General features: G+C 41.8%; 1 pseudogene; it reads right to left on the bottom strand.

The window, feature by feature from the left end:
- Positions 1-512: 512 nt before the first annotated feature.
- Positions 513-3,001, bottom strand: LOC119804460 (annotated as a pseudogene).
- Between the last annotated feature and the right edge of the window lie 20,834 nt (positions 3,002-23,835).

Genomic DNA, 23,835 nt, shown 5'->3' with positions numbered 1-23,835 from the left:
ACCTTCTAACTTATTTCCTGGAAACAGGGTCTCCCACTGAAGCTGGAGCTATGCTGGTAGCCAGCAAGACCCAGTAATCCTTCTGACTCCACTCCACCCCCCTCAGTGCTGGACTTGCAGACTTGCATGCAACCACCTCTGACTTTTTTAACATGAGTTCTGGGATTTGATCTCAGGTCCCCTTGCTTGCACAGCAAGCACCTTTACCCACTGAGCCATCTCCCCAGCCAACAGTCTTTGTTTTTACAAAAGTAATTTACGGTGCATTGCGATATTGTGTCACTTTGTTCTGAAGGCTAAGCTTTCTGCTCTTCCTCTGTCCACATACGTGCCACATCGAACTTTAAACCTCTTTCTCATGGCAACTTGTTTGTCATAAGATAATTTACAAACACCTTGCCGTCTCTGCATCTCAGTGGACCCCGCTTCTTCTGACGGAGAGCCGTCAGTCAAAATCAGCTCGCTGAGTTTTCCTTCATTGCCTCTTGTCTAAGGATGCAACTTGATTTTCATTAATCCTGAGCGGCAGCCCCAGAGATGATTTTAATCAACTCCTTTGTGATGATAGCCACGCAGCTGAGGTTGAACATCAGCATCAATCATAGCAGAGGCATTCTTGCGGGTGCTATCCATAGCTGCCGGCCTGGCACTGTGCTCACTGATGGCAGGCTCCTTCGGGTAGATGTACAGATTGTGTTCCTGGTGATGCTGTGGCGCATCCGCAGCAATGTCCTCAGAAACCCTCGTGCTCTCGGCAGTTGCAATGGCACCGAGAGATAAGGGGGCTTCTCTTCTGTCTTCCAGGGGACAGCAGACTTGAGCTGATCAAAAATGATAGCGCCTTCCTCAAAGTCATATCCAGAACTTAGCAATCCAAGGGCGATGATTTACTCATCTCCAAGTCTTTGGATGACACCAAAAACTGGTCAGAGTGAGCCCCTTAAAATATGCCCCTGATTTTTTTTCGCCAATCCTAGCAAGCTGCTGGGAGGATAGTCCCTGAGGACTGAATAGTCCCACAAAGCCCTCAACCTGAGGACACACTGATAAGAAGGTGTGTGTTTCTTCTTGTCCCCAGACCCCTTACTATAGCCTTCTCATGGAGAGCCAAGGAGCCTGTTCTGTACCCCTGAGCTGGCTCCTCCCGCTCACCTGGCACCATCTTCAGAGACCTGGTAATTTTCTGAATAGTTCGAATGGACTTCAGTGTCTGGTAATATCTGTCAAAGTTGTGTTTCAAACTTGGATCCATTGCAGCTGCAAGGTAGAAGCCGAAAAGCCAGCGATGCTGGCTGGTGAGAACGGCCAGGCAGACAGGCCTCACTGTGCATGCGTGGGAGCTCCCAGTTCACTGGCCCTCTTGGCTTGTATGTTTAACTGTTAATGTTTAACTGCTTCCATGTTTCTAAATAGCATTCACGCTTATCTTTTCATTTATTACCGTGGGTCTATGTTCATCTACTAGTAGATGAGGATTTAGTCTACGTACAACCCCCTCCATCATACAGTAGAGGTATACCACAATGTAAAGCTATCATCCTTGAGATAATGGAAACACATTCACCACTGATCCAAAGAATATGCTATGTTTACATTTTCTTCAGGGTTCAATGACATTTTCAAGGGAATTCATGATAGTGTAATCCTTTTTTTCTTTGCATACTGTGACCAAATTTCTAATATCTTCGAATCCTCTTGTCTCCGGTAGCACATGATCACACCCTTCTTAAAGCTCTTCTGACCCAGGAGCCCTTAGTGGGCATAGTCAGAAAACCTGCCAAGTAGCATGATATTGGAACAGAGCGTGAAGGATGCTCTGTTAGGCTTCTATGACTTGCCTAACAGAGTACAACTATACTATGAACTTTGGATCTTAAAAAGACAAAACATTTTTACAGATTTTTTTAATTTTATACATACGTTGTTCTTGCATGTGTGGTTTTGTACCACAAGCATGCAGTGCCTACAGAGGCCAGAAGAAGGCATAGATCCCAAGGAATTAGATTTAGAAAGAGTTGGAAGCCACCATGTGGGTGCTGAGGACCAAACCCAGGTCCTCTGTAGGAACAGTTCTCGCCAGGTTGAGAAAACCCATTTATTAGCTTACTGTTCCATTGTTGAAAAATAACTTTGTGGACATTATGACCTCATGGCTTCTATGCTTTGAGCGTCACAAAGTCTAAGATATGATAGCTGCATTTATTTCTGGGACTTGGAGATGGATTTGCTTTCATGCCTGCTCAGATGTTCACCAAATTCACTTCCTTACCTTTGTAGGACAGAGGTTTTCATTTCCTCACTGGCTCTTAGCCAGAGGCCAATCTTTGCTCGCAGAGTCCACCCTCATTCCTTCTCACAATTTTCGTGTCACGTCTCCCTCCAGCAAAAGTGGATATAATGGCTGTGAGTTGTTCTCGTATTTCACGTTTCTCTGACATTTCCTTTTTTCCTCTGTTTTCTTTAGCTCTCTAATTACAGACAAGAAAAGTTCTCTGATTGGAACTGACCTTCTCAGATGGCTCAGGACCAGCCTCCCTATCTTGAGCTCTGTACACTGCTACATTTCCAAAAGTCCTTCTTTCTACACCATAACATGTTCACAGAATCCCGAGAGTATGGCCTGAATATCTTTGGTGGCCATTCTATCTACAAAAGATGCATTCAAGACAGCAAGAGAAAGCATGTTCTGGCCAACAGTCTGGAAGGATTAGAAAACATGAATTTCTGGGCGGTTCAATGATGGTGCAAATGAAAACTGGGTTGGGGTGGCAGGCACAGGGCCAGGTAATAATAGATGCTCACTGTTGTAGCTCTCCTCTTTTGCTGGGTTTATGTGCCTCTTGGTTCCCTCTGGGTACACTATACCAGAATGCTGCATTGCAGCCTTGTTGTAAGCCAGGCGAAGGTGTGTGTCCTTCGCACCTGAATTCCTTCTGTTAGGTCCTATTCTCCAACGGAGCCTGCTTTGCTGCGGCTTTTCAGCTTTCCTCTCACAACTCATTGTGGGGGCAAGGAAGAATTTTTGCAGCTGGAGGATTTGCCATCTGGCTGGCCATATGTAATCCCATAAATCCTACTCTAATTGTCCCACAACACTGCTTTCTTCACGTCGTTATGCTCTTCAACGGATCCTGATGCTTTTGCTTTGAATACGGAACTCAAATCGTGTGTGTGTGTGTGTGTGTGTGTGTGTGTGTGTGTGTGTGTGTGTAGGCACATGTACAGACATTCACATGCATGTGCCTGTGCACATGGCAGCCAGAGAAAGACATCATTCTCTGCCTTGAAACATGTTATTGTGTAGCAAGGAGGACTTTGGGAAATTTAACAGTGTACAGAGCTCTTGAAACTCTTAGAACAGAGTTTCTCACTGAACCCAGAGCTCACTGTTTTTTAGCCAGGACGGTAGCCACAGTGACCTGCTTGTCTCCCTCTCAGCCTCAGCACTGGGGTGGCAGGTGCTCACATGGACACACCTGGCATTTTACCTAGGTGCTGAGTCAGGTTTTCAAGCTGGCACAACAAAATCTCTTACACACTGAGCCATCTCCATGCCAACCTCGCAAAACAAGTTCTCCTTCCTTCCTTCCTTCCTTCCTTCCTTCCTTCCTTCCTTCAATCTTCCTTTTCTTTCTTTCTTTCTTTCTTTCTTTCTTTCTTTCTTTCTTTCTTTCTTTCTTTCTTGTTTTGTTTGTTTGCTTTTGTTTTTTGTTTTTCTTTGAGACAGGGTCTCACTATACAGCTGTGTCTGACCTGAAACTCACTATGTAAACTAGGCTGTCCACAAACTCACCCAAGATCATTAACTCCTGAATGATGGGATTAAAGGCTCTGGGGGCCACCACACCCAGTATCAAACTAAATTCTTAAGATTACACCACAAAGGCCAAGTGGGAATCCACCAGGTCAGGCCAACCTTCTCACATACTCTACCCCAGGCAATCGTGGGTCTTTTTTTGACTTTCTGCCCACCATTCAGAGTCTATTGCCTATGTCTTGCTAGTTTCTTCCTCCATTGTCAGTCAAAATGTCCCATTCCCTTTCATTTTGTATGTACAAACTATCTAGCTTTTCAGTCAGAACACAAATCACAACCTTCCTGAATCTTTCCTCAGGATTCCAAACTCAGTGCTTCGTTGTTCCACTTTATTTTTAAGATTTTTGTAAAAACTTTTCTATTTGTAAGATGTCTTTCTGTATGCTCAGGCTAACTTTGAACTCACCGCCCTCCTGCCATAACCTCATGAGTGGTGGGATTACAGATGCGTCTTCCCAGAGCGTAAGGTGTGGATCTTTAACGCAGTAACTTCACTTCATCCTTCATTGTGAACTTCCTTTGAGCTGAATAACAACGCCACCCTCATCTTTCCAACTGCATTAGAAGTGAGTCGAGGACAGACCACGTGTTCTATTAGACATTTGATATGCTTTTCAACTTCAAGCCACGTGTCCGACATTCTATTTCCAAACTAGAGAAGAAGATGCATATTTTTTTTTTCTGTTCCACCTATAAGTCCGTCATCTGAGCTGAAAAGAAAGGGGAACTCCCATGCTATCATTTTGGGATAGGATTATGAAATATGTATCTGTGACTCAGAAATCTTTACCGATCCCTTTGGATATATTTCCAAGCCAATGAATATATGTACTTATCCTAATGTTTTCTAGCTTGTCCTATAGGCCAAGGTTTTGTCACTTGGCCAAAGATGAAGATGATTTAGGAGCGGTGCTATTGTTTTATTGAATGCTTGCATTCTCTTCACCGGTGATGAGAGGAGAAGAGACCTACCTTTGGAAGACTCTGCCAAACTCTTCCCTGAGATGTCTGACAAAGAAGAAACTGAATTCGTTACACAACTCATTCTGTTGAAAGAGCTTACTCAGTTTGGGTCCAAACCATGATCTCCTTAAGGTTCTAACTGGAGTGCTTTGGAGACTCAAAAACCCAAGTCTTCCTTTTATTCTAAGAAGAAAAACTATTACTGGAAATGCTGACAGTTGATAAGTTTGAGACATATGGTCCTATTCTATTTCTCCAAAATGAGAATGGGGGTTTCAGCAGTAAATTGATAGTGTAAGTAAATCTAGCACTTGGGAGAACTTAATTAATTTCCCCCCATCTTTAGCGTCAACACCAGACAGAATCTATCCTTCTGGTAAAGACAGGTAATGGGATTCCCCCATGGCAAATGACTGCTGCACTGGACCAACCCCTGCTGAAAAGACAGGAATGATGTCCATGCAAGATTGTCTGTAGTCAACAACAGATAAAGACGCTGCAATTCTGAGTGGGGAATATATCACAAAAGGGCACTAACATGACAGCTTCCTAGGAGCACTGAGTATTCATTGCTATGAGCTTGACCACAGTAGCCCATAGGTTCCACAGCCAAAGGGAAAGGCCTCAATCTCACTGACTCGTGAACAGTGTTGTACTTGAAGCCACAGAGTTGAGGTAATGTCAACATGGAACGCACAGAATTTCCTTAAAAACATTTCCAAACAACATTAACATTTATTGGGCTAACAGCTGACTCCGAGCTCTAGAAAACTGACTGGTAATTTGTATTTGTTTTGTAACACGTTTTTATTTCCTGACAAGGAAAGCTCACATAGAAACCCTTTAACCAATGTACAAGAGAGGGCAATGGCCCTGGAAATCCAGTTGCACTGCTCGGTATCATGGCTTTTGTATGGAAAATATTTGTAAACAGTTTCAGAAACTCACATGTAAGTAAAAGGGCTTCCAACTCAGGATGACTTGAAATGGATGGGATTTTATGAAACAGAGGCAAGGCAGATGGAAAGGTGATTTCAGCTTCGCATCTAGATAGTTATGACAGAGAGCGAAGTGATCCCATTATATAATCTCTGCCTCTTCCCTTACTCCAACTCAGTCTGTAATGCAGCTATGCAAAGTTGGTCGCATTCCCCAACTGTTTTTGCCTCTGTGTTTGCATCCAGGCCCTTACCTCTGCTGGAAATAACCATGCTCCTTGCTTCCTATCTGCCTTAGAATCTTCCCTCTCCTATATTCAATGGTGACCTTCTCTATGAACATCCTCAGGGACAGGTCTTGAATGCAGGTTCAAGAGGGACATTGAGACAGTTTGTTCTGGGGTGTGTAGTTTAATAGAAGAGTTACCAGTGTTGTGGACAGCTAGACAACACTACGGTGAGGGCTTTGATGAGGGTCCAGGCCACAGTATCAGTGACAACATGGCAGGGTGTCTGAAGAGAGGAATCAGAGCCCACATGGGAGAAGTGAGGTCTCTTCTTGAACCTTTCTGAGCATGGGGGTGATTTTACGGCACAAGTCATTAACATTGTAAGTTACTTTTATTTGCTCTTGTTGACCTGTAATACTCAGAGCTCCATCTCACTCTATCCCCAGATGAAACCAACTGTTGCTTCCTTTGGTCTCCCCACTTGAAATACTCTAGTGTCCACAATTACACCCTGTTCTTTTGGATCTTTTGGATCACATTATTTCTACTCCAGAGCTATAGTTTTCCTCCTAGCTCGGGGAACAACACACAATGTCGTTGGCAGAGGCTGCTCATTTGTTTCCTGGCCACCTAGACCAGAAATAAGCACACTGAAACGATATTAATTGTAACACTGTTTGGCCAGTGACTCTAGCATATTACAACACTGCTTAGTCTATTAGCTCACACTTCTTATTGGCTAGCTCTTATATCTTAAATTAACCCATTTCTATTAATCGGTGTATTGCCATGTGGTTGTGGCCTACTGGTAAGGGTCTGTTTGGCGTCCAGCATCTGTCTCCTGCAGCAGCTACGTGGCTTCTCCCTGACTCTGCTTACTTTCTCCCAGCATTCAGTTTAATTTTCCTGCCTAGCTCTATTCTGCCCTACCACAAGTCAAAGCAGCTTCTTTATTAACTAATGATAATAAAACATATTCATTACATACAGAGGGGAATCCCACATCACAATGTTGTCCAACAAACCTTTGCTCAGTGAAAGAATTCAATGCATTAAGCTCAAGGAACAAAATGAATGTGACACTAAAGCTGTGTACTTGAAGGGAATTGCTTTATAATTTTAACCATCTTACTGATCAGTTCCAGCCCAGCAGCCACATACTTGATTTGCCTTTTGAAATAGTATGCTTGCCTCTATTTTGACTACCATGATTTCTAAGAAATGCCAGCTTTGCCAGGTATTGGTGGCGCATGCCTTTAATTCCAGCACTCAAGAGGCAGATGCAGGTGGATCTCTGAGTTTGGGGCCAGCCTGGGCTATAGAGCAAATTCCAGGAAAGCCTGTAGGACTACACAGAGAAAGCCTGTTATAAAAACAAAAAGAAAAAGAAATGAAGGAAGAGAAACAAGGAAGAGAGGGAGGAAGAGAGGGGGTGAGAGAGAAAGGAAGGAAGGGAGGAAGGAAGGAAGGAAGGAAGGAAGAAAGAAAGAAAGAAAGACCAGTTCCTTGAATGGATGCTTTTCTTTTCTTTTCTTTTCTTTCCTTTTCTTTTCTTTTCTTTTTACTATGAAAGAGGACATGCCTGTCACATGCTGGTAGAGACAACTAGGCTCATGATTTTCTACTTCACAATTCATATATGTTCTTTCTGTGATGATTACTAGTTTCTTTGTTTATGTGGGGGATGCAAGGTTGTGTGTGTGTGTGTGTGTGTGTGTGTAGAACTCAGGTGCAGAGGCAAACATCAACTGACCTATCTACCAGTTTCTTTCTTTCCTTTTCTTTGTTTCTCTGTTTATCTCTCCTCTTCTTTCCTCCTTTCCTTTCTTGTGTCTGTGTTATATGGTACTTTGTGTGTTTCTGTGGTGTTGCGTATATGGGTAGTATTGCCTGTGTGCATGTAGAGACCCAAAGCAGATTTCAAATGTCTCTCCTTGGTCAGCCGCTGCTTTTATTTTGGGGACAAGTTCTCTTGGTGAACCTGTAACTTGTGATTCCACTAGGCTGGTTGGCCAAGGGGCTTCAGGGATCTGTCTCCCTCCTCTGAATCCCTCCAATTCTGGAATCACTGACTTGTGTTTTATTCTTGGGTTTTTATATTGGGCATTTTGTGTGGGTTCTTTTATAGGTTCTGAGGACTTGAACTTGACTCACTGTGCTTGCCGGAGCAGGCACTTTTACTGGCTGAATCACCTCCTAATTCCCAAGACTTTAAGGGCAGGTAAATGGCAAGTGTGAGTTTTCTTAGGATGCATTCTACACAGTAGGCACTCAATAAGCATTTCTTGAGTTAATACCTTGTGTATGGCTCTTTACAATTGACAAAGCATCTTACAGCATTCCAGCAGGGCAAGTAAAGCAAATGTTATTCCTTCAGCCCATCCTCTTCTTTAGTTAAAGAAACTGAGTAATCAGAAAGCAGAGAGGGCTTAGCCCACCATCAAACAATGGGCAAGAATCAGGGCTGAATGCCCTGGGAGCCCCCCTGCTTCTAACACTGAGAGTGTTTACTTCTTCCCTTTGTTTCCCTTCTGTAGGCCAATCAGCGTCTCCCTGCAGGGAGCTCCTTCTTGAGAAAAGTTCCCACTGGGTTCATTGATATAAACCACCCCATAGAATGCTTCAGACAGTGAGCAGTAACCACTGCCACACTTGATTGTCCGAAGGAAATTCTTGTGAAGCAGGACTTGAGTACTGTGCAATTCCTTTCCCCTGTTACCAGCTAGCACAAGCAAGTCATCTTTTTTGGAGCCAGCTCAGAGCCCAGATCAAATTACATACATCTGAATCGGCGGTGACTACATGTTAGTCAATCACATAATCACTGGGGGAAAAACCTGTGCATTTTGGAGCATATATTATGCTTCTTCAGGGTCCATTCAAATACATTACCACGTTCGAATCATCCATCAGTGCCCCCAGGGGCAGCAAGAGGCAATTTTATTCCCAGGTGCAAGAAAGAAAACACGTTCAGAGTGATTAAATACATTACCCGGGGTTAGTTAGTTACCATTTTCTTGGCTGTGATTTTTTTTTTTGAAGCCTGGAGACTAAGTAGTCCAGACTTAAAAGAACAAAGAACATTTATTCGTAGTCAAAATGAATCCTTACTGCGGGTCAAAAAGACGTGGCGCTTAATAAAGCATATCAACCATGCAACAGCAGAGGGAAGCCCTTCCGTAGACAACTGACAAAGGAAGTTATATGCTTCATTTATTTGGTCAATAAATAAAATTATTTTTTATCGCATTAGTCTGTGGCAGGCTCTTATGACAGGGATGTTGGGCTCTCTTCAGCTAACATGGTATTCTTGCACTGAAAAGGGGCCAACTCTATTGTACTAATACTGCATTGTTGACTACTGAGCAAGAACCGTTCCCATGCACCACAAGCAAGTCCACTTTTGTAGAGTTTTGCAAACCTGGAGGAAGATTCTGATATTTTGGATACAGCATTTGATTTCCCTGGATCTTGATTTCAACAGAAGATACATGGTATCTTCTTCACAGAGATGGCTCTGGGCGTTAATCCTCTACAGTGTGTAGACTCCTGAAAGGAGGGCGCATTGCATATTGCTTCCAAATACTGTTCTACTGAAGTAAAAGATGTTTCATATTCCCAAACTATAACAATGAGGATGATGATGATGATGATGATATTATAATAATAAGGGTAATAATTAGGGTTTAATATGTAACTCTTTGTGGGGGGTCTCACTATTTAGCTGGGGTTGGGAATTTAGCTCAGTGGTAGAGCACTTACCTAGGAAGTGCAAAGCCCTGAGTTCTGTCCTCAAATCTGGGGAAAAAAAGTCTAAAGAAGTCAAAATAACAAAAATGCCAAGTAGGGGTGGCACACGCCTTTAATCCAAGCACTTGGGAGACAGAGGTAGGCAGATCTGTAAGTTTGAGACCAGCCTGGTCTACTGAGTGAGTTTCAGGACAACCAGGGCTACACAGAGAAACCCTGTCCTGAAACACCCACAAAGAGAAAACAAACAAACAAAACACTTATGCCCTCTTGATGTAGCTGAAGTAGGCCTAGACTCGATGTATACTGGCTCTCCTAAAACTTGTGAATCTCCTGCCTCAGCCTTCCAAGTGCTGGTGTTATGAGCGTGTGCCAACATGCATAGCTTGTAACTCATAATAACCCTATATTTCAAATTAAACAAGCCTGGAAGTCACAGGCACACCAGATAAGTACTATTGCCTTTCCAAAGTTCTCCCGTGGGAGGCAGTGTACTTAGACTTTGATACTTAAAAACATCGCCAGGAATGGGACTCGCTTTCAGAGCCAATTACAGAGCCCTCAAGAAAAGCTATCTCATTTCTTAATGATCACACTTCAGCTTTAACTCAAAATTTACGGACCAGCCAGACCACTTATTCATTTGACTTGTCTTTACATGATATCTGGCTGTTAACAAACACCTAGTGAACTCTCGATGTAAAGCCAATCCAACTGAGTACATCGAAGCGCATGCCAGACCATGGAGGAGGTAGTTACTTACCAAGTCCTGATGAACGGTCCATCTGTTACTTCAGAGACTATACTTGTGCCTTTGTCCTTGAAAGCCAGTTATCAAATCAATATGCTTTGTCTATTTAGAAATTATTTTCTTGCTTCCTTATGAATTCTGGGATTACCTTCTCTAGTCCTGTGAAGAATGACTTTATGGAGATAGGATGAATCTGTAATTTCTTTCAGTAACAGCAATTTTTGATATTAATCACTTTATTAGTATGAGAGATAGTTTTTCATCTTCTGTGTCCTTCTTCAGTTTTTTTCCAGGATCTTAAATTTTTCACCGTAGATGCATTCCACTTCCTTAGGCTTCTTCCTATGGATTTTATGTTTTACTGATGCTTTAGTAAATGAGATTTTCTTTCCTCCTTTTCCTTGAATGTGTTATTGATACACAGCAAGGCTACTAATTTTATGAGCTGTTTTTGTATTGTGGTAGGATGCTGACAGTGTATGTCAGGCCATAGAGATTCATGATACCATGAGTTCTTTCTTTGTATTTGTGGCCCTTTTGATTGGTTATTTCTTAAGTGAAAAACTTAAACATTATATTGAATAGTATTATAAAGGGTGGATACACTTGCCCTATTCCAAATTTTAGAAAATATGCTTATAGTTTGTGCACATTTGATATACTGTTGGCTATAGGTTTATAATATATGCCTTTATTGTGTTGAAACATATTCCTTCATTCCTACTTTCTTTCATGAAGAAAGGATGCTTAACTCTGTCAAAGTCTATATGTCTATTGAGATGATCATATGGTTTCTGTTTTTAATTCTATTTATGCTTTGTGTTATATTGATTGTTTTGTGGATATTGAACCAACCATCCATACCTGAGATGAAAGCAACTTGGTCATGGTGCATGATCTTTAAAGAGTTCATAGATTCAATTTGCAAGTTGGGTTTTTTTTTTTGAGAATTTTGTCTGCTAGGTTTATCACAAAAATTAGTCTGTGGTTCTTTTGTTTTCTTTTCTTGTGTCCTTTTCTGGTTTTGGAATTGTAGAATGTTATTGATAGTTCTTTCATTCCTACTTTATGGGATGGTTAGGGGAATTGGGGCACTACCTCTTCCTTGAAAGGTCTGTGGAATAAAGCTTCAGTGTTAACACTAGCTGCAGACATCAACACAGCCCTTGACTGTCAAGACCACCAACCCAGTGATGGCCCTTACCAGCTGCAATGGTCATGGGTCTCAACATGGCCCGAGGTGGCTACACATGCCACTCACGTCAGGATGGCACCCCAAGGCGGAAAAATCTGAGGACATCACCAAGGCATCACCAAGGCAGCAGCACAGAGGGCATATGATCACATGGGTCACAGGCTTCATCACGGCCTGGGACAGCAGCATGGACCACAGACAGCAACATGACCTCTGGCGGCATCATGGACCACGGTGGTCCTTTCAGAAGGTCTAATCTGGATGGTGAGCCTTTCCTCATCATGGTCTTCCATGGTTGCCCAGAGCCAGGGGGTATCACCTGGCCAGGGATCGGGTTCTGGGGTTGAGTCTTTGTCCGCATCAGCGACAGACTGTTGCGCTCTCCATCACACATTCGCTCATTGTAGTGCCATTAGTCCCTGCCACCCCGGGCTGCAAAGCCCCAGCAACCCTTGGGTGTCTTCCGCCTCTGCCCAGTGACAAAGCTCTGATTTTTAAATGTAAGCGGGCATAACCATAAAATTTCCTCTTACGATTGGATTCCTTCTCTTCGAAGGGGTCTGCTAAGTAGTAGTCTCCTTTTCACTTGAGTTTAGGAGTTTTTTTTTTTTTTAAACATCCTCACTATTTTTTTTCTCAATGACCCATCTATCACTCAGGAGTGTAGCATTCATTCTCTACATGTCTGTGTAGTTTCTACAGGTTTTTTTTAAATTCACTTTGAATGTTTTTATCCCAATTCAAAGCTCATGGTGAAACTTACTCCCAAAGCAAGAGTGTTCGGTGGAGGAGCTAAATGGGAAATGATTACTCTCGAATGGTCAACCATCCTACTATTTTGCTGCAACAATATTCCTTACCTGTATCATTTCAAATTCATATCTTCCTGGTAGATTCTTAAAAATTGCTCCATGAAAGAGTATGTAGAACTATAGTGGCATAAATTGCGAAATATGCCCAGAAACTTATAGTTTGCAGTCCCACTATCAATGTCTGGTCGTGTTAGTTTTCCAGTACCCTTGTCACTGAAGCTTGTTGTTAAACATTTCGTCCCTTGAAAATCTGAGATGTCGTAAGAAAAAAGCACCTCCGTGTGGTTCCAATCCATATTTTTCTCACTAAGGAGTGAAGTCAGACATCTTTGTTATGTTTCAAGTACATGGATATTTTTGTTAGATGGTGACTTTTAAGAAAATATCCACATATCACCTGTAAAGATAGCATACAGAAAACTGAGATGAAGCTTTTTTTAAAGATAAGTCGTCATATCCTCTGGATAAAGGGAACATATATATTATGCACCCACCCCCAAGAGTTAGGGATGTTTGCAAAAGAGGGGGCAGAAAGAGTCTAAGAGCCAAAGGCAATGCATGACGACAAGGGAACAGACGGCAGTCCCAACAACATGCACAAAACCTATGCAAGCCCACGTCAGTCCAAAGGCCATCATAGAGAGGGGATTGGGCATACAATTCCACACGAGTCATGGAAGACTTGTCACCTGTTTATTGCTGGGAGAGAGATAGAGAGTTTTCTCTAAGAGTGTCACTCCTGATCAGCCCACCAAGTGCCAGTGAAAAACCACATATCTAAAAGTTGCTGGGCATCATAAACTGGTCTTGAAGGGTTTAAAAAGAAGGCCACAAAGTTAAGTGGATAAGGAAGGATGGTAGATGTGGGAAGAGTTGAGAGAAGGGGCGAGTGTGATCGATACACATTGGACAAAACTCAAAACTCTTAAAGAACTGATAAAATAAATAAAACTGTCACATCAAATTGAGAAAAATGAATGTCGAAGATTCATATTTCCTAATTCTAAAGCTTAGTAAAATCTGTAATAGTCAAGAAAATATTCCATCAATTTCAGATTGTGTAGGATTATTTATAGTAAATTGTTGTGGTGGTAAATAATGAATATTCATTAAATTATAACAAAGGGATTTTACCTGTTATGTATTCTGAAGAATAATGGTAGATTTGAAACAAATTAACCTTGTTTGAATGTCTTAAACATCGCCATTTATCTTAATATGCTAATACGCTTAATTGTTCATATTTAATATCCTTATATTCTTAGTTTTTCCTTGTTCTTTGTACTCAGGGTTATAATGACACAATATGCATAGTGTGTATTTTTATCATTGTTTTAGTCTCAATAATATATTAATTAAAAATAGTCATTATTGCCTTCTTAAAATCTTGATGTATTTCACACTATAGAATCCCTGGTTCTTTGTTGCCAAGGTGTTCAGTGAAAGCGGAAGAGGATGTGAGAACAGAATGGGGTACATAAGATAAAAATACATTCTGAACATGCGCAACATTGCCAAAGAATGAATAAATTTATATCGGTTTGCAAAGTCACTCTGTTTCCATTTAACTACTATGTGAATATCTTTTATGGTACATAAATTGCTATTGAACTCTTTAGTCTCCTCAATAAAACTGAAACTAGGCTCTAAATATTCTGCAAGGTTAAACCTGAATTTTTTCTGTGGGGATTTTTAAAAAAATTATATTTTGACTTTCTTTCTATTAAAATATAGCACCCTTAAAAGCATTACTTTTATGATTAATATTTATTAAATTTTCATCTGAGTCTTGCATTAATTTTGAGGGCAAAACCAGTAGACATACAGAGCAACAAACAGACTAAAAGCTCAGAAATAAACTAGATGCCTATGATTAATTGATTGTTGACAAGGTTGGTAATATTACTAAACAGGAAAAAAAATTTAATAGCATCTGAGATTTAGCATGTCCAATGTTGACCATTGATAAATTACCTATCCTCAGAATACACCTCAGTCAATGGAAACTGGAACTTCATTTGCTTAGTTCAACCTTTTACAGGTGGACTTCAGTCTTCGAGTTATAAAGTGTTGTGCTATTAAATTTATCTTGAGATACTGAAAGTTTTACGTGTGTGTGTGTGTGTGTGTGTGTGTGTGTGTGTGTGTGATGTTTTCCTGGCTTTTATGTGGTTTCTGAGCATATAAACTCCTGTCCTCATGCTTTTGAGACAAGAACTTTTAAAAATGATTTGTTTTTATTTTATATATGAGTGTTTTGCTTGTATATATGTATGCACATGCACCATGTGCATGCAATGCCTACCAAGGCCAGAAGAGGGCGCTGTATTCCCTCGAATTGGAGTTATAGATTAATGGGTACTGCTTTGTGGATGCTGGGAACTAACCTTTTATTGCTTATGGTTTAGGCATAATATCATAACTGTTTTGTCAGTTTTGAGGTCATTAAGACACCTTACATTTTCATTTGGGAAATTTTAAAATTAGCCTTACATCTTTAATCCTTTCTGATGTTGTTATTTTATGGTTTGAGTCATGGTCTGGTTTCAACATTTTGCATCTGGATGGCTAAGTAGTTGTTACAGCACCATTTGTTGAAAGGGGGAATTTTAGAAAACAGAGCTTATGATCTTGAGGAAACGGCTTAATGAGTATTTAAAATGCCTGACACACAACTGTAAGAACTTGAGTTCAGATCTGCGTAAAAGCTGAGCACAGAAAACACATCAGTCATCCAAGCACTGGGACACATGGCTACCTGGAGATCCCTGGCTGGGCAGTCTAACCCAATGAACAACTGCAGTATAGCACAATTAATAAACACCCAGAGACAGAAAGTAGGGTTCAACCTGAAGGTCAGAAGATCAAAACAGCCAATCACTGGCTCTCACCTCTACCTCAGTCCGAAATGGCGATCCTGCCTCTGGGAATCTCAGAATGAGACTGAGACTGAGAGCTGACTCCTCCCATTTTATAATCCTCTCTAGTTCTGGGATTAAAGGCCTGCACCACTACCGCCTGGTTTCTATGGCAAACCACTGTGGCTACTGGGATTAAAGGTGTGTGCCGCCACTGCCTGGTCTGCAAGGCTGACCAGTGCGGCTGTTTTACTCTCTGATCTTCAGGCAAGCTTTAGTTATTAAAATACAAATGAAATAGCACTACACCGCAGGCTCAGTGAGACAGCCTGTCTCAAAATGTAAGACAGAGAGCAACTGAGGAAGACCCTGGCCATCAGCCTCTGGTCTCCACACACGTGTACATACATGGATGCATTTAATTTGGGCAAAGCGTAGCTGAAGCCAATAGAAAGAAAGAAGTTATCAACAGAATAGCCTTTCTTCAATGAAAGTATAAAGAAAAGATTGGGGACACCCAAACCTTTTAGGAGACTATTATGAAGTTTAAGATGTCATGGAAGTGTTTCTGAACATCATATATACATAGATTACAGCACACATGCAACGGGACAGAATTAAGAAATAGTAAAGAGAGGATCCATAGGGCTTCAATTGTTTTTGATTATGGGGACTGAGGATGAAGGCAGACTAGAAGGTGGTATCCTAAGTTCTATTTTCAATACATGGGAGGGAGCATGATAATAGGGGGGTGCAGGCTGGACAGGAAAAGAAAACGCTAAATGTATGGATATAGATTGAGGATCCCTTATCTGAAATACTTAAGAGCCTGAAGGATTTCAGACTTCTGACTGCGTCCAGATCTTGGGATATTTACACAGACATAATGACATCTGGGAGCCATAGGAAATTCGTTTGTTTCATATCAACCTTCTACGCGGAGCCAGAAGGGAATGGTCTACAGTTGTAGCATACCTGTATTTTGACTACAACTCTAGCATGAGGCCAGGCGTGGAATTTTTGATTTGTGGCATGTTGGCACTGATAAAGATTTGGCTAGTGGACATTTCAGATTTTCAGTATGTTCAGCTTATAGCAAATCTGAGGCATCCTTGGATCAGCAAACGCATGACTCTCAGAGCGTTTGGTCCTCTTCCTTTTGTTCATATTGTCCACATGGGAAGAAACTGCAGTAGTTGATCCAGACAAGCACTATGTTCAGTGTGAACATTATATTACCGTGTACAAGATAATTAGATGTTTAGGTTCCAGACTCTTCATCTCTGAGGCCAATGTAGTCCAAAATTCCTTAAGCCATGGCGGTCTCCACTCTGAACAGCAGCAATCCAACCTTCTCCACATCAATAGTGTTACAGCCACAAGGAAATATGCTGTGTCTTTGTTATGAAATCCAGAAAATCTATTATACTTTTATTCTTCTAAGAGCTATGAAAAATGTAGATAATTAGAAAAAACTAAAGTGGATATTTTTAATTTAATCTTCTGCTGACACCTAGTGCCAGAATTCTGCATATTCTGCTAACTGTCCCACACAAAGGGTGGGGGCAGTATCTGGATTTTAAAGTTATCGTTCATTTGAAACTAAAAAAAATGATCTATTTTTGTAGGCAGAGACTGCTCATTCATTCTCGGCTGCCCAGACTCCTGAAGTAACCACACAGAAACTGTATTAATTAAATCACGTCTTGGCCTATTAGCTCTAGCTTCTCATTGGCTAACTCTTACATCTTAAATTAACCCATTTCTATTATTTTATATTTTACCATGAGGCTCGTGGTTTGCCGGCAAGGTTCTGGTGCGTCTGTCTCCTGCGGCGGCTACATGGGGTCCCACTAATTCCACCTACTTTCTTCCAGCATTCAGGTTAGTTTTCCCACCTAGCTCTATTCTGCCCTATCAAAGGCCAAAGAAGCTTCTTCATTCATTAACCAATAAAAGCAACACATATTCAGAAGGACTTCCCACATCATATTTCATTGAACAATCCTAGCTGGGGCTGGTTAGATTGCTGAGGGGATAAAGGCACTTACTTGCCTGGCAAGCCTAATGACCAGAGGGCTGTCACCTAATGTGGTAGTGACATCTGTACTCCCAGAACTCTTACATCACAATGGGAGGTGCAGAGAGGACAATCAGTCAATAGCTCATTGGCCAGCTAACCTGGAGTACATAGCATAGCACCAACAGAAAGAGAGGCCTTACACTGAAATCAAGATGTAGAGAGAAGCAATTCTTGGATGCTGTCCTCCACGTAAGTGCTGGGGTATGTGTGCATCTACACTCACAAAGCACACACCACACACACCATTTTAAAACAGCAATCATACCATCACATTTCCATACCTTTATGTCAGTTTTCGAACATCAGCCCCCACACTAAATACCAGTCAGAAGAAGCAATTAGATATCCATCTTTTTGAAGGTCCAGAAATTCCAAGTTCAGGTCATCTCTACTCTTAATTTGCTTACCTGCTACAGATATTCTTCACAGTCCGTGGAGGCCTAAATTACAGTTACACCCTGCACGTTTTGAAGCAGAAAATGTTCACGTCTCCTTGGAAGTAATGTTGCCTGGGACTGGAGGCTACAATATTTCCATAACCATACTTCTCGGCCATTGAAGAACCCTCAAATTTATAGTAAGAGTCCATGCTAAACAACAAAACTTTAGCCTGACATGTAATTACTATAATGCATATCTACAAGGAAGAAGGCATGTGTAGATGGGGGAGGGGGCAGAACCACCTCTGGAGGATGAGGCTTGATCTGTGTATGCATTTTTGAAATAGTGTTTGAAGGATTTGTAGTAATTAAATCACGTAGTCAGTAGGGACATTCAAGAGGATTAGATTTGTGGTTGGTAATGTTATAGGCATAGAGACAAAGAGAAATTAATACTCTAAGGTTTACACAGAATGAGTGTGCCTGTCTCTTCTTCTACCGTAAGCCGGGTACTGTTTCTTTATCTCTGAACTCAAGATAATGATATTACTTACCTTGTGGTGGTGTTGGAAGGATCGAAATGTGCCACAAAACCATAGACACAATAAACCTAACTGCCATTTGTAATAACCATATTGAAAAGCATGTAGCATGCCTTGCCTCTACCCATGCAGTCAAACGCTGTCCCAGTCGCTCGAGGAGGAGATAGTTGGCTAGAAAGGCTCCAGAGAACTTTGGACGGTAATTGTGACCACCCCAGCATCTCAGCACAAAGTGAAACAGACCCAAGGTCAAGGGTCCTGTGGCAGGCAGAGTAGCAAGTTCCCCGAGGGGATATCAAATTGTTCCAAATAACCGACCTTGTTCAACGTCACAGACTGGGGCTAATAAAACACAAATTGTTTCCCACTGTTCACTAGCACTTCAGACCTGCGCAGTTGAAAGAGAACTGGCTGGTATGGAGGGAGGTGGTGAGTGAACACGGGGGAGGCTCCAGGCTCAGACTGAACTGAGTTATAATTCAACTTCCACCCGTAAACTTCCCTGAGAGTTCACGCTTTGGTTCGTAAAACTGGGAGTAATGGGAATGTATAACTTAAAGGTTTTTTTTTTTTTAATTCTTTGGTCTTTGGAGGCCTGCCACCCAGCTCTCAAATAAATACACAGAGACTTACTCTTACTTAAGAATGTATGGCCTTTGCCAGGCAGTGGTGGCACATGCCTTTAATCCCAGAACTCAGGAGGCGGAGGCAGGCAGATCTCTGAGTTCAAGGCCAGCCTGGCCTACAAGAGCTGTTACACAGAGAAACCCTGTCTCGAAAAAACAAAACCAACCAACCAACCAAACAAACAAACAAAAAGAATGCCCGGCCTTAGCTTGACTTGTTTCTAGCCAGTTTTTCTTAAATTATCCCATCTACCTTTTGCTTCTGGGCTTTTACCTTTCTCTACATTCTTTTTTTTTATTTTTATTTTTACTTTTTACTCAAATAGCTGGCTTAGTGGTTGAATGTCCGGCCCCTGGTATCCTCTCTCCTTCTCCTTTCCCACTCCCCCTCTTCTCTCTTCTATTCATTCTCCCTGCCTGGTAGCCCCGCCTATCCCTCTCCTGCCAAGCTATTGGCCTTTCAGCTCTTTATGAGACCAATCAGGTGTTTTACACAGGCAAAGTAACACAGCTTCACAGAGTTAAACAAACACGACCTAATGTAATACATCTTTGCGTCATTAAACAAATATTCCACAGCATAAACGAATGCAACACATCTTAAAATATTATTCCACAAAAATAACTCTTAAGGCAATTGCAAGAATTAAATGAAATGTGTACAAATCACTTTGCTGAATGCCTAGTATCTAATCTGTAATCAATAAATGATTTTCATTATTTCATTAAATCATGCTACTTGCTGCCACATCCAATCCGACCTTTATATTTGAAGCATCCTGCAGTGGCAAATAAATCATAATAATTATGTCTTGAGGATGTGCATTTTGTATATGTGTGTGGTGTGTGCACATGTGTGTGAAGGTTCATACACCCCTGTGTGTAAGAGAAGGCCACAGGAAGACAATGGGTGTCCTGCTCTAACACCTTTTGCCTTATTGTTTAGAAACAGGGTCTCTCACTGAACATGAAATAGGCTGGTGGCCAGCAAGTCCCAGTATCTTTCTGTCCCTTTCCCAAGCAGTGCTGGTGCATGGATAGATACAGATGCACACACACTTACACCCAGCTTTTCACATGGGTGCTGTGGATTTGAATTCAGGTCCTCCTGCTTGTGCAGTAAGTGCTGTTACCCAATGAGTCAGCTCCTCATGCCCTTGCCCTGAATTATATAAATGTAGATAGTATGTCTTTCGTTTTCTGATGTTCAAACCTGACCATCATTACCGTGAGTTAAGCACCTACCACACGCCAGATGTTTAGGGAAGGGGGATGCTATCTGACCTTTACACTTGTAGAAATGGAAGCTCAGAGAAGGTAAGTAATTTCTTCTCAAGCACCACCACCAAATGTTGAACCCAGACCAGTACTGTAGCCCACCAACCTATACTTAATGTAAGGTATTCCCTGACGTTTGAAAAGATGTGTTTCGCAACTCCCTACGGTATCCAGGGGAAAGGTCAAAACCTATCACAAGGCTAATTTTTGTCTACCTCTACCTACTAACCCGTATGACTCTCCTCACTTGCAGTCCAACAACCTTCTCAAAGAAACTCTCTAGAACTCTCTGGCCATATTGCCATCATAGTCCTTTCCAGGTTGTTTTGGAAATGTTGATTTAATTGTCTTTCTTCCTAACAACTCACTGGCTCCAAGTGTGATGAATTAACAAATTAATGAATATTGACTAAGGAGGGCTCAGATATCAAGTTCCACCATACCCTGCAACAAAAATTAAATTAGTTCAGATTGTTTTAAGTACGTCCATATTTAAGGGTACTATGGTAGTTTGAATGTAGTTGGCCCTCATAATCCCATAGAGGGTGGCGCTATTAGAAGGTGTGCCTTTGTTGAAGTAGGTATGGCCTTGTTGGAGGAAGTGTGTCACTACGGGAACAGACTTTGAGGTTTCCTATGCTCAGGATACTGCCCAGTGCCTCAGCCAACTTCTTGTGGCCTGCAAGATGTAGGACTCCCAATTACTACTCCAGCACCCTATCTGCCTGCGCGCTGCCATGCTCCCCACCATGGTGATAAAGGACCAACCTTCGAAACTGTAAGTGAACCACCCCAATTAAATATTTTCCTTTATAAGTGTTGCCGCGGTCACAGTCCCTTCGCAGCAATAACAGCCCTAACTAACACAAGTGTCTACCCTTGGTAAGCAGCGTCTGTGTTGATATGTGAACGTTTGCCTGTAGCATGAATTCTAATTGGTTTTAATAAATAAAACCCAGAGTCAGCTATCGGGAGTGAAAGTTGAAGGATCAGAGAAGCAGAGCGGCCAGTCACTAGAGTTCTTACCTCTACCAACGCTCAGATCAAAGGGGCAATTCTGTCCTCAGACTGCATCTCCAGACTCCGCGTGCCTCCACCAAACCTCAGACTGTACTGAGCTCCTGTCTTCTTCTGCTTTATATTCCTCTCTCCACCCAGTCATATTGCTCCTGTCTCCACCTGCCTAGTGCTGAGATTAAAGGCACGTGATGTCAAGTGCTGGGATCTCCTTTGTGTGAGCTGTTTCTCTTTTAGACAGATTCAATCTCTTGTAGCTCAGGATGGCCTTGAACTAACAGAGTTCAGTCTGCCTTTGTCTCCCGAGTCCTCGGATTAAAGGTGTGCACCACTCCCTGGTCTCTCATGGCTTAGCTCTGCACTCTGATCTTCAGGCAAGCTTTATTTTTTAAAACACAAGCCAAATATCACCACATTTGTCTGCAGAGGCTGGGATTGTGCATTATGTACTAGTTAGTCCCTCTCATGGAATTCCAGTGGATGGGTGAAGAATTCCAGGCAGGCAAAGTTGAACGGGATTAAACAGCAACCGCGGTGTAGGAAAGGAGACTAATTTAGGTAATCAGTAGGAAGCAGTTTTAGTTCTGTGTATGAACATGATATTTCAGTAAGCAAACGACACTGTGCTCAAAAGTTTATAATTCCATTCTTTGTTAAACATTTTACTTGATTTTTATTCCTTGTATGTATGTTCATGGGTGGAGGGGCTGCATAATCATTAAAATTATTTACCACAGCAACAATTTGTGAACTGATGGTAAAATCTTTTTTTATTTATTTGTTTGTTTATTTATTATGTATACAATATTCTGTCTGTGTGTATGCCTGCATGCCAGAAGAGGGCACCAGACCCCATTTTAGATGGTTGTGAGCCACCATGTGGTTGCTGGGAATTGAACTCAGGACCTTTGGAAGAGCAGGCTGTGCTCTTAACCTCTGAGCCATCTCTCCAGCCCCCTGATGGTAAAATCTTAATGGTGATTTTCCGTTAGTTACGGGACGACACATTTGTCTTATCTTTTCCAAAGAGTATTAATCTTTGTAATGAGAAAAGATAAAAAATTTTAAGATGTTATGAATATCTGGGAAAATTGAGAGGAGGACCAGGAGGCAGGATTCCCAAGGGAAGAGTGTGGGATTTGAGAAGTCAGAAGAAGCCGCAAAGACCCCCACACAGTCTCCACCATATGGCGTGGGAGGGGGGCTTCTGCAGCATCGATGAAGGCAGAGAGCCTTCAGAATATGGCTTTAGTGAGCACTCAGGACACTATTGACTCATTCATCCAGGAACTCAGCAATCTGAGGCCAAAAAGAAGGAAGGCTCCAGGACATGGCTCTTCCCTGAGATCTTGAAGCATGTTCTTTGTCACAGTTAAAGGCCCTGAGGACAGCAACTGACAGAAGCGTGGACTGGAAAGAAGGGCAGGAGACTTAACAAAAGTGAGCAACGGATAACTTAAGCAGGCTATCAAAGACTTCAACCATGTGCCAGGGGGATATGAAAAACTGAAAATATTTACCTATGATTTAGATATTCGACATACAATTTAGTCTCTTTTTTCATACCATGGTAAAAAAAATGTTGTGCTCTTGTGAATGAGACCTGTGCAGTAGGTCCATTGGAGAGGAGGTGTGTACAGAATGAAAGAAAAAATTAAATCTCAAGGGCATGGGTTTTGAGGTCCCTCAATGAGGATAAAATTTATTGTTAGAACAGTTTGCCTTCTTTGAACAGTCAGTGTCTGGAAGACTAAATCTTTGAGTAGGTTGTCTGTCTTGCTTACTCTATGAATTAGACTACTGCGACCACCTTTAGAAACAAAGGAGTAAAAGTATGCCTGGCTTTATGACGTTGAAGCTCAAACTCCTTCTAGACTAAAACCCTGCATATTTCAGCCCTCTAGATACTCCAAAGCAAGTAGCAATAGCCATAGAATGCTAAAATTAGTAATACCTAGGATGAATTTACAAAGACAGTAACATGGCCGTACTTCACTGGTGAGAATGTAAATCGGGTGACCCTTCAGAAGAACAACTTAACAATATTTTCTCAAGGAAATGAACATTCAAATACCCTTTGTTTCCATTATTGAACAACTAGACGTTTGCCCTAACAACAACATATGCACGAACCGTTCAGTGCAAGAAACTGGAAGCAAAGACTGTTTTTCAGTGGGACCTGACCCGCAGACCCAAAGCTGCAGGATTCCACAACACAGAGCCACGAAAGGATATCCAGGAAGGGTCCTAGTGAGGGCCCAGCATCAGTAGTGCAATAGAAACCAGAGGCCTCGAACCAGACCAATGACTCTTTGCAATGAACACTTGCAAGTAATGGACAAAGGGGATCCACTGCATGACTCACTGTGTCACGCCGCATCTTCCATGTTGAGAATTTTTTTTTTCTTTTTTAATACTTTCTCTCTTAAATTTTATTTTACTGGGGGTGGGGGATGAAGGGGTGGAGTGCAGATGCAAAGGGACGGGGAAATGAATAGGATCAAGACACATGATGTAAAAGATGCATAGAACAAATGAAAAGAAAAAAGATTGTCCTTCAGTTAGGAACATGGTTTATTTGATACAGGCACGAAG

The sequence above is a fragment of the Arvicola amphibius genome, chromosome X (assembly GCF_903992535.2).
Source record: "Arvicola amphibius chromosome X, mArvAmp1.2, whole genome shotgun sequence".
NCBI classification, from domain to species: Eukaryota; Metazoa; Chordata; class Mammalia; order Rodentia; family Cricetidae; genus Arvicola; species Arvicola amphibius.
The sequence above is the reverse complement of the archived record's forward strand: the minus strand, read 5'-3'. Positions and strand labels throughout refer to the sequence as shown.